Source organism: Panthera onca, chromosome D4 (assembly GCF_046562875.1).
Source record: "Panthera onca isolate mPanOnc1 chromosome D4, mPanOnc1 haplotype 2, whole genome shotgun sequence".
Classification (NCBI taxonomy): domain Eukaryota; kingdom Metazoa; phylum Chordata; class Mammalia; order Carnivora; family Felidae; genus Panthera; species Panthera onca.
Window position 1 is genome coordinate 58,841,158 of NC_138351.1, and position 11,620 is coordinate 58,852,777.

Below are 11,620 nucleotides of genomic sequence, written 5' to 3' on the forward strand. Positions count from 1 at the left end.
ATCCTCATGATTCTGGAGGCTGGGAAGTCTGAGACCGGGATGCCAGAATGGTCTAGGTCTGGTGAGAACCCTCTTATTGGCTTGCAGACTGCTCTTTTTGCTGCATCTTCCCATGGCAGAGAGAAGAAGCTGTGATATCTCTTCCTGTGCATATAAGGGTACAAATCCCATCATGGGGGCTCTACCCTCATGATTTCCTCTGAACCTAATTAACTCCCAAAGGTACCACCTCCTAATACTATGGTGTTGGGAGTTAGGGTTTTAGCATAAGAATTTTATTTTTAAAAATTTTAAATATTTATTTCTGAGAGAGAGAGACAGAGCACAAGTGGGGGAGAGGAAGATAGAGAGGGAGACACTGAATCTGAAGCAGGCTCCAGGCTCTGAGCTGTCACACAGTGCCTGACTCTGGGCTTGAACCCACGAACCCTGAGACCACGACCTGAGCCAAAGTCGGACACTCAACCGACTGAGCCACCCAGGTACCCCAAGAATTTTAGAGAGTCACCAACATACAGTCCATAACACAAGGGTGAAATGTACTTCTGAGCACTATTATTCAACTTCAACAGTAGTTAATTCCTGGCCAGTTTTGTTTCTGCCTTCTCTTCATTTATCCCCACCCCAGTTATTTTGAAATAAGTCCCAGATTCCTGTCACCACACGTATATTTCAGTACCTTGGAGATATTGAAGATTCAGTTCCACATCACTGCAAGACAGCAAATCTTGCAAAAAGTGAGTCAAATGAATTTTTTGGTTTCCCAGTGCCCATAAAAGTCATGTTTACCCTATACTATAGTCTATTAAGCATGCAATAACATTGTGACTAAAAAAACCACAACAATGTACATACTTTAATCAGGAAATATTGGTGGGGCACCTGGTGGCTCCATTGGTTAAATGTCTGGCTCTTGGTTTTAGCTCAGGTCATGATCTCATGGTTTCGTGGGTTCGGCCCCGTGTCAGGCTCCGTGCTGACAGCGCGGAGCCTGCTTGGGATTCTCTCTCCCCTTGTCCCTTCCTTGCTTGTGCGTGTGCACTGTATCTCTCTCTCACAAAATAAATAAATAAACTTAAAAAAAAACTATTAAAAAAAGGAAATATTGCTGAAAATTGCTAACCATTACCTGAGCTTTCAGCGAATCACAATCACTGATCACAGATCACCAGAACAAATACAATACAATAATAACGAAAGATGAAATAATGAAAAAGATCAAAATATTGTGACGATTACCAAAATGTGACACAGAGACACAAAGTGAGCAAATGCTGTTGGAAAAATGGTGCCAAGAGACTTGTTTGGCCCAAGGTTGCTACAAATGTCCATTTTGTAAAAAAAAACCCAGTGTCTGCAAAGCGCAATACAGCAAAGCACAGTAAGACAAGGTATGCCTGTGTCTTTGAAAAATATAACTGCAATACTAACACTGCCCCCCCTAAAAAAGTTCGACAGTGATTCTTTAATATCATCCCTATCCAGATAGCATTCATATTTCCCTGATTGTCCCGTCAATGCTTTTTTATTGTGGTATGTTAATTTGTCTCCTCAGGCTCATTTAGTCTGAAGATTCCTATTCCAGCTTTTTTTTTTTTTTTTTAAGATGCTAAGGTGAGAGATTTCCATAGTCTCACTTGCTGCCCTCCTGAAGTTGTTTTAGTAAGTCTCTTTCCTGTATTTTCTGTAAATTTTAAGTTGGAGCCTGAACCTTAATCAGAATCAGGCTGGATTTTCTCCGCAAGGCTACTTCGTGGGTGGTGCTATGCATTTCCTCAGGACGTCCTTAGAATGCCTGTGTCTTTCTATCTGTAGTCTTTTCGATGAAGTCCTGCTAAACAATGGAATCCATGATTGGGGTATGCTGCCACCGGGTGGTAACAGCACACATAGTCACAGGTCGGAGCGGTGAAGCAAGAGAAACACTTTTGGTGTAAGGTGCCAAAAGGCTGGACTTGTCTTCTTCACTGAAACTTTATCAAATTACCACAGTTCTTAAGCATGACGCTTAAAAACTGCTTTTAAAATAACTGAAGGCTGATATCTGTGATCTCATTTAATTCTCATGATACCCAAGAATATTAAATCATGGTGTCCATAGCAAAACAGCAGTGAGGCTGAGATTTGAGGTCTACGTTCGTCCTCTTAACCATTTCTGTGCCTTGCTGCCTTCCCTTCTGGTCTATCCTCGCTCTGCTTGCTGTGCCCTACCCCGTGCCCAGCTTAGAGCTGTGCTGATTTTGTTTGTTTGCTGTTTGTTTGTCCTGCTCCCCTCCACCTCCCAATCCATTCTCCATCCATCTTTGCTCTGGGAAACTGGCTTCTGTGGCTTCTATCACCAGGCTGCCTGAGCCACTGCCTTCCAATGGCTTCCAACCGAGTTCAGCCCAATTTATTCTTTGCGCTTCTTCCCTACTTTGCAGTGTTTCTGAATGGCTACTACCCTCAACAACTACAGCTTCCGTTCCAGGTGGTCCTCCTCCATAGCTTCTCACCCAGCTTCAGTTAATACAGTTTGCTCCTCTTGCCCCTCAGACCTCAGGGTTTCGACAACTTCCCGCTATTCTGTTCCCTGGGAGTCTCAGCTTCCCCTTTGGTGCTTCTCCACCTACTTTAGTCAATAGTACCTTCAGCGACAAATCCCCCCCCCCCCCCCCCCCCCCCGCCCAAATCCCAGCTGAGGGTGCTGGCTGTTTCCCGCAGGGATTCTCTTCATTCACTTCCTCACCTCTCATCTTCTCCTCAGCCCACTTCAGTGAGGCAAGCACCCTGGCGTTTCACTGAGAAGTTACTGTGGTTTCCACCTTTCCTAGCCTGTGGTTAATTCTCAGTTCTCATCGTACTTTTCATCCACTAGGAGCTTTAAAGAAAACAGTTTTTAATTTGAATATAATTTACACACAATGTCCCATTAGTTTTGGGTGTACAACATAGTGATCTGACAAGTTAAAAAAAATTTTTTTTAATGTTTATTCATTTTTTGACAGAGAGTGAGTGGGGGAGGGGCAGAGTGAGAGGAGGCACAGAATCTGAAGCAGGCTCCAGGCTCTGAACTGACAGCACAGAGCCTGATGTGGGGCTTGAACTCACGGACCGTGAGATCATGACCTGAGCCGAAGTCGGACACCCAACCGACTGAGCCCCCCAGGTGCCCCTAGTGGTCTGACAAGTTTATACATTATGCTATGTTCCCCGCAAGAGTAGCTACCATCTCTGGCCATACAACACAATTACAGTATCATTGATTATATTCCCTATGCCATGCCTTTCATTCTGTGATTTTTTTCATTTCACAAGTGGCAGCCCATATCTGCCACTGCCCTTCACCCTTCTTGCCCATCCCCCACCTCCCTCCACGCAGGCCACCATCAGTTTGTTCTTGGTATTTACAGATCTGATTGTGCATGAACTGCTTCTGACACCCTCCTTGAAGCACTTCCTTCCCAGGCTTCCCATCGCCACTTGGTTGACCTTTGTACCTTCTCAGCCACTCCTCTTCCTGACCACATCTTGGTGGCATGTTCAGGCATTCAATTCACAAACCTCTTCTCCATCCCTACTCTCTTCATATTCATCTCATCTAGTCCTGGAGCTTAAATGCCACCTCTGCTCAGATCACTCCCCGGTCTCTTTCTAGTCCCAACCTATCCCAGAGCTCCAGAACCACATATCTAATTGCCTACTTGCCATTGCAAAGTTAATTCTTATTTTTTTTAATGTTTATTTTTGATAGAGACAGAGCATGAGCAGGGGAGGGCAGAGAAAGAGAGGGAGACACAGAATCCAAGGCAGGCTTCAGGCTCTGAGCTGTCAGCACAGAGCTAGATGTATGGCTTGGGCTCACAGACCACGAGATCATGACCTGAGCCAAAGTCGGATGCTTAACCAACTGAGCCACCCAGGAGCCCTGCAAAATTAACTCTTGAGTCTAGACCCCCTCCCACCCTATTCCAACATACTACCTGCTGCTTAGTTGATGGCATCACCACTCACCCAGATGCTCAGCTCAAAACCCCTGAGTCATCCTTGACTCCTCTCCTCTCCTCACTCTCCAGGATCTACTCCATCAGCAAGTCCCGTGGGGCCTGCCTCCAGAATGTATCCAAGATCTCGACAACTTTTCACCATTCATCGCTGCCACCCATACCCAAGCCGCCATCATCTACTAGGACGGCAATTGCTTTCTTGGGTCTCACCACTTAAGCTCTTCTCCCTTCCAGTCAATTCTCCACACAGCTGCCTTCTGGTCTTTTAAAAATGTAAATCAGGTCATGTCACTTCTCGGTTCATCTTGACCTTCCCTCACACCTGGAATGAAATCTGAAGTGCTTCCACGGGCTGCAGGGCACTACGCCATCTGGTTGCTCCCACCTCTCCCCCTAACTGCTGGCCTTCTGCTCTTGTTCCCTCTGTGCTGGCCACACAGGCCTTCTCTGAACATGCCAAGTTTGGTCCTGCTCAGAACCTGTCTCTGTTGCTCCGTGTGTGTGGAATGTTTTGTTTTGTTTTGTTTTGTTCCTATTTCTCATGGTTATTTTTCATCCTGCAGACCTTTGGTCTCCTGTCATCTCCTCAGAGGGGCCTTCTCAGACCAACTTATCTAAAATAGCGACTCTCCCTCCACTTCACTTTCCATCCCCTGTCCCTGCTTAGTTTTCTTAGGCAGCAAGGGTCATGTTCTGAAATGAAATCACTTCTATGTTGATGTATTTGTTCTCTGACTCTCCTCCTAGAGCAGGGACTTACAGGACCTCAATAACTATTTGTTAGGTGGGTTAATGAGTGAGTGGCATCACTTTTATCTCTGTCTCCACATACAGCAAGTGCTTGGTACATGTTTGCTCAGTGGAGAGCCTTGGAATCCAGACCCTTATTTGGAAGGCTCTAGGCCTGCTGCAGACCCCTCCCAGTCTTGGGGGTTGGAGTTGTGTGAACTCACTGGGATCCACCAAGGGCTCTCTATGCCCTTCTCAAGGACAACGTGATATCTTGGCCATGGGGTTGGGGGTTTGAGAGAACTGCCAGTGAGCCTTCTTACTGTGGACATGACCATTTCAAGCCCTCCTGTTTGTTCCTCAGTTCAGTTCTACACAGAGTCCTCTGCTGGCCCTGCTATGGGGAGCCAGAGCCAAGAAAGCTTTGCTGTGAGGAATTCATGGCAAGGTAGGATCTCCAACAGCTGTCACAGGAGGCAAGGGGACTCAGTGTACAACAGAGGTGGAACAGTCAGGTCCAAAGGTGCTTGATCAGCCGTCTATCTGTTCCCAATATTCTGGCCTAAAACTTTCTGATCTTGGACCTGCTGGCTCACATTAAGTTGGAAACACTCCTCAGGGTGAACAGGTTGGGCTTTTCCTCTTCCAACCCAGCTTCAGGGATTCTGGGAATCCTGGCTGGTATGGATAGCTTCTGAACTGGCAGTGAAAGCTATTTCAAGATTTATTGGTACCCAAGGAGGGTGATCTGTGGGCTCAGTTACCATAGATGACCCTCCAGCTGGCATCTTCTGATGGTCATGGCTCTCAGGCACACACAGTATGGCAGCCAGGTTGGAGCTGGGAGACAATGCAGGATAACTTTTTTCCTTGGCAGGGGTGAATGCTCATTCACTCACATGTCATTAAAAATGTAGTGAGTTGTTATGTGTGCTGGAATATATTTTTTTTGAGATGTTTAACAGTATTCCTTTCTCCATGTGTTTTACACCCTCCTCTCAAGTTATTCCCCTATCCACCTCCTCCTTTTTTGTTGTCTATGTCCCTAGGTAAGGGATGTAATAGAAATTAAAAAAAAAAAAATCAAAGGAGTCTTTCTTGTTTTGCTGTCCAGAACTATATGCCTTTCCATAAATAGAGTAGACTCCAAAAATAGACAGAATCTCTATGAGAGAGAGCAGGGCTTTCCAAACCCTACCCTCAAACAAAGAAGAGATTTCCCTGCAGCTGGGAGAAAGAAAAGACAGAGGGGAAGTAATGAAGATAGAGACCGTGGTGGTGTATGGAGGGACAAGCCCTGCCTTCCAGACAGAGCCTCAAGAGGCAAAGTTCAAACTTGGGGATTCTTTCACTCCAAAAAAGGAGGAGCCTGATTTCCACACTCTTAGATGGCACAGAAGGGAAGAGAGCTTCCAGACTGGAAGGTTCTTTGCTGTCAGGAATGAGAGACATAGTGACAGTCACTGGCATGGGCTGATGACCAATGGTCAGATGCTCGTCTCCATCATCCTAATGAAGCGGAAGAGAAATTGTGGGGTGGGCTCCAAAAGCCTGATATTACATCTCTGCTTCCTTAGCAGAATGGGAATTCAAACTCAAAAGTAAGCTGAGCTTTCACACACACACACACACACACACACACACACACACACACACACACACCTTACATTTCAAAAAGAAAGTTTATTGAGCTCCTGCTGTGTGCCAGGCTGGGAGCAGGCACACAGACATGGTCTCTGGCCTGTGTCTTACAGAGTCTCTCAAGGGGAGCAACATTTGAGCAGCCAAGCATCAGCCTTGGTGTTAAGTGGCGTATTGGAAAGGTGTGTCTAAGGCTGTATGATCACAGAGGTGAGTGTGCATTCTCCTGAGAATTACAGCTCAGGCTTCATAGACTCATAAGACGCCATTTTCAGGGTGCTCACAGCAGTCACTAAACCCCCAGAAGACTGGTAGGGAAAATCGGAGTTTGTGGATTCACACGAGGACAACAAACCTTTTGGAACTGACCATTGGTATAAAATTCAAAAGGTACTGTCAAATGACAAAACTAAAACAATTTAGTAACGAGCTTGATGTCCTTTGTGCAAAGGAAAACAATCCGTGGATTGGGGGAGTATGGTGCCTCACAAGCAGTGAAGCACTCTTCCCATGGATTTGGGGCAAGAGTGAGTTTTACAGAGCATTAGAAGCAGCAATACTGAAACAGGGCATGACTGGCTAGGAGGCTGGGGGTTTCCTTCTAAGGCTAACAGGTCCCTAAAAGGTATCAGGTTTCCATGACAGGTGTTCTTGTAAGTGCAGGCTGATTTAGGCTTAGATCTGTGACATGGGCCTGGCCACGGGGGCGTCCTTCATTTTGTGGGTCCTGACACACCAATGAACTTTATCAGGACAAAGCCAAAGTGGTGAAAAAGTCTTCTTTTTCTCCCCTTTCCTCTAGACAGTCAGTGTCCCCCAGAGGCAATCTCAACCACCAGTTTATTTTGGCTAAGCTTAAATTGAAAATATTTCCCAGTTTATTGCTTGCTTTTCAGTTTATTTGTCTTTGTCATGTTGATGTTTTAACATTTTTACATAGGCTATTATTTTTAGATCTAAAAATTAGTTTAAAAATGCATGCAATAACCCTCACATAAATGTTCGTAACAGCTTTATTTGTAATAGCTACAAACTGGAATCATCCCAGATGTCCTTCAACATGTGTGTACACACTCACACACGCATGCATGCACATGTGTGCGCATACCATGGAAGGCTACTCAGCAATAAAAAGGAAGGCACTATTGATACTTGTGACACTTTGGATGAATTTGTTTTGCAAAATGTGACCATTGGGGATATGGCATAATAAGAAATATACATTTCCTGTCTGCCTATTCCCCTCCCCCTTCCCTGGCACACAGTTCCTAAAACCCTTGGAATCTCTGAAGAGGTAAAGGTATTTCTCTATGTTAATGAGATGACTAATGGCTGGAGTCTCCTGGAAAGCCCCTAAGGATGGAGGGGCTGGTTTTTGCCAGAGGAACCAACCTTGTGATTAGAGAATTGGGAATTTCAGCCCCATCCTCCAACCTGGAGGCTGGGACTTGAGCGACTCATGATTTAATCAGTCATACCTACGCAGTGAAGCCCCCATAGAAAACCCTAAGCTAAGCATTCTGAGAGCTTCCGGGAGCATAACGCCTGGAGGTGCTGGGAGGGTGATGTGCCTGGAGAGGGCCTGGACGAGCTGAGCCCCCTCCCACATACCTTCCCCTAGGCATCTCTTCAGTTGTATCCTTTTAGAATAAGCCAGTAATGTAGTAAGTAAACTGTTTTCCTGAGTTCCGTGAGCTGCTCTAGCAAATTATCAAACCTGAGGAGGGGGGCATGGAAACTCCTGATTTATACCTGGTTGGTCTGAAGTACAGGAGGCCCGGACTCCAGACTGGCATCTGAAGTGGGTGGGTGGGAGTCTGTGGGACTGAGCTCTTAATCTGTGTTGTCTAATGCTAACTCCAGGTAGGTAGTGTCAGAATTTATTTGAATTGTAGACATTCTACTGGTGTCAGAGTATTTAGTGTGAGTAGTAATATAGAAAAATAAAAAAAGAGGTTTTTGTTTTTTTGTTTTCTTATTTAGAGGGAAACAGAGCAAAGCATACAAGGGATCTCTCTGCATTCTCTCTCACTACTACTGCATGTGAATCTATAATTATCTCAATAAATATTTCAACTAAAAATACACACAACAGGGGCTCCTGGGTGGCTCAGTTGGTTGAGCGGCTGACTTGGGCTCAGGTCATGATCTCACTGTTTGTGAGTTTGAGCCCCGCATTGGACTCTGTGGTGACACCTCGGAGCCTAGAGCCTGCTTTGGATTCTGTCTCCCTCTCTCTCTGCCCCTCCCTTGTTCCTGCTCTGTCCCTGTCTCTCAGGAATAAATAAATGCTTAAAAAAAATACATGCAATATAGTAGTAAAGTAAAAACTAAGAGTCTTCTCTCTATACTCTAATTCCATTTTCTAGAGAGAATGTTAACACTGCAACGAATATCCTTTCCAGACATTTTCTTATACTTATATGGTTTTTTTTAAAAATGTTAAATACTAAAAAAAAGTTAATGTTTATTTTTGAGAGAGAGAGCAAGCATGAGTGGAGTAGGGACAGAGAGCCAGAGAACCAGAGAGACACAATCTGAAGCAGGCTCCAGGCTCTGAGCTGTCAGCACAGAGCACGAGGCAGGGCTCAAACCTATGAACCATAAGATCATGACCTGAGCCAAAGTCGGACACTTAACTGACTGAACCACCCCGGCGCCCCACTTATACACATTCCCAAACAAAAATGGGGCTGTGCTATTTATCTATATAAGTACCTTATTATTATTTTTTTTTTTTTTTACCAAAAAAGCAGACATTCTTCCATGGCATTTAGGGTTGCCAGATATAGCAATTAAAAATAAATATTATGCCCTGTGAATATTGAATTTTAGATAGTGGATAATATTTTTAATATAAATATGTCCCTACTATGTTCCTTTTACCTGGAAACCCCAGTGGCAGTATACTTACCTAATTCTTTTGAAAAACTGTTTGCATAATATTCCAATGTGTCATATTTAGCCTTTGCCTATTGATGAGGGTGCTCTTTTGGTCAAGGTGCTCATCATCATTCTTATTAATTCATAAAGTCTCTTAAATTTGTGTGTACCTTAATCTTTAATTGTTCAAACTTCTCTCATTCAATTCAGCAAACATTAACCCAACTACAGCAGGAAAAACCTGGGCTTTGGATCCCTGGCTCTGCTTCTTACCAGATAATTAAATTTCTTGAGCCTCAGTTTCCTCATCTATAAAATGGGAATAGGAATATCTGCTCTGCAGGATTAGAAATAACGTATATACAACCCCCAGAACAGTGTCTGCAGAGAATGGAAGCTTAAGAGATAAACCATTGTTTAAGGTAATGTTAAGATCCTGTGGTAGGTGCTAAGAGGCTAAGGAATAAACAGAATTAAAGAAATATATTCCTGATATTGTTTGCTTACTTTGTATTTTGATACAATTGCAAACTTATTGGAAAGTTGCAAGAATAGAACAGAACAAGGAACTCCCACACACCTTTTACCCAGATTCACTAATTCCACATTTTGCCCTATCATCATCATCATCGTCGTCGTCATTCTCTCTCTCTCTGCTTTTCCAAGAACAGGGACATTCTTTTACATAACCAGTTTCATGATCAAAATTAGGAAATTTAATAAATTCCCAAAGTAGTTTTCAAAATCAAATTTCTAAGGTATTTTAATAGGTTTTTTTAGAGCTATCTCCTTTTCTAGCAGGACTATGGGCCAAAACTTAATTTTGTGTGGCTTCCCAATTTCTCTTGGATGGGATACAGGAATGTTTTTTAGCTTGAGGTCGTCTAACCTGGGCTTAGTCATGAAAGCAGCATTGCTATGAAGGACTGAAGCCTTTGCTTCCCCGTCCCCACTGATGACTTAGCCACATGCAGTGCTGACATCCAGGCATCCATTCTGCCACCACAGAAGCACAGTTCCTACCCTGCTTTGCCAAGCCTGGATTCTCCTATGCTGGTGGAGTGGCTGCTTGGTCTTTCTCTGAAATGCACATCTGCTCATCTCCCTCTCCTGGTCAGCACCCCACCCAACTCTAGCCTGGCACACAAGGCCCTTCAAGGTGAGTCTCTGCTTACCTGCTCTTCCTTTCTTGCCACACCCCCTGTTCCCTGTGTTCTACCCAACCCCGTGTTCTGCCTTTCTCTGAAGAGACTTGTATTTTCTTGCCTCTGTGCTTCTGGATACATACCTTGCCCTGCTGTCTGGGGAATGTTCTTCCCTTGTCAGATTTTTTTTTTTTTTTCTTTTCTCAAGGCCTAACTCCAGTACAAAATATTTCATTCCCCTGGTCAGAAATTATTGTTCTCCTCTTTGAGCTCTAATCAGCATGGCTGTGTGCACTGATACTTAGTACTTTTGTGTGGCCCTTTATTAGAGTTGGTTGTCTATGAATTTGAATCTGGCTCTTCTGTCTGTGAGCTACAGAAGCCACATCTCTTTTTTCCTTTCTCTGGCATTGCCCTGAACAGAGGGTCTGGCATAGGGTAGGCACTGGTGACTGATGGAAGAATGAATAGCACATATTACCCTGAGTGAGAGGGGCAGACATTTGGTTTAGAGATGATGTATGTAAGTGCACATTATCTGCTCAAAAAAATCATAGTGGATTTTATTATTGCTGCTAATGGTGTAATTACTGGTAGAGACGTTACATCCCAAATGGCCAGACCCACCCAGTTAAGTGACTCATGAAACAGGGAGCGGCACAATCGTAATCCGACCTCTTTCTTAATCATACGAGGAAATAGGCCCGCAGAGGATCAGCCACTTCCTTCAGGCCTCGCAACTCAGAGCCCTGCCTCCTTGTACTGAACTGTTTTGCCTTGTGGCATAATTACTCTCCTTAATTCAGTAATATCCAAACTCTTTAAAATATGTATACTCAAAATAATTTTGAAAAAGTAGACATCTAAATTTTCTCCTAATTTTGAATGGTCAAAGGATGTAGTTTTTGGATTATTATAAATATTTCTTTAAAAAGCTGGATTATTATGTACATTTTAGAATAAAGCTGTAACATCACTCCTTTAAACATCCACTTCCACTGGACTGGAAATACTGAGTGATTTGATATCCACCATCATCCATTAAAAAGTTACACAAATAAAAATACACAGCTTCTTTTTCTTCTTCTTCTTTTTTAATGTTTATTATTTTGAGAGAGAGAGAGAGCAAGTGAGCACACAAGAGGGAGTAAGGGAGAGAGAGAGGGAGACAGAATTCCAAGCAGGCTCTGTGATGACAGCACAGAGCCATACCGGGCTTGATTTCACCAACTGTGA

General features: G+C 43.9%; 1 long non-coding RNA gene across 2 annotated transcripts in view; it reads right to left on the minus strand.

Annotated features, from left to right (window-relative positions):
• Positions 1-11,620, minus strand: part of LOC132663208 (uncharacterized) — a 55,058-nt gene that overhangs the window by 33,764 nt on the left and 9,674 nt on the right. The window lies entirely within an intron of this gene.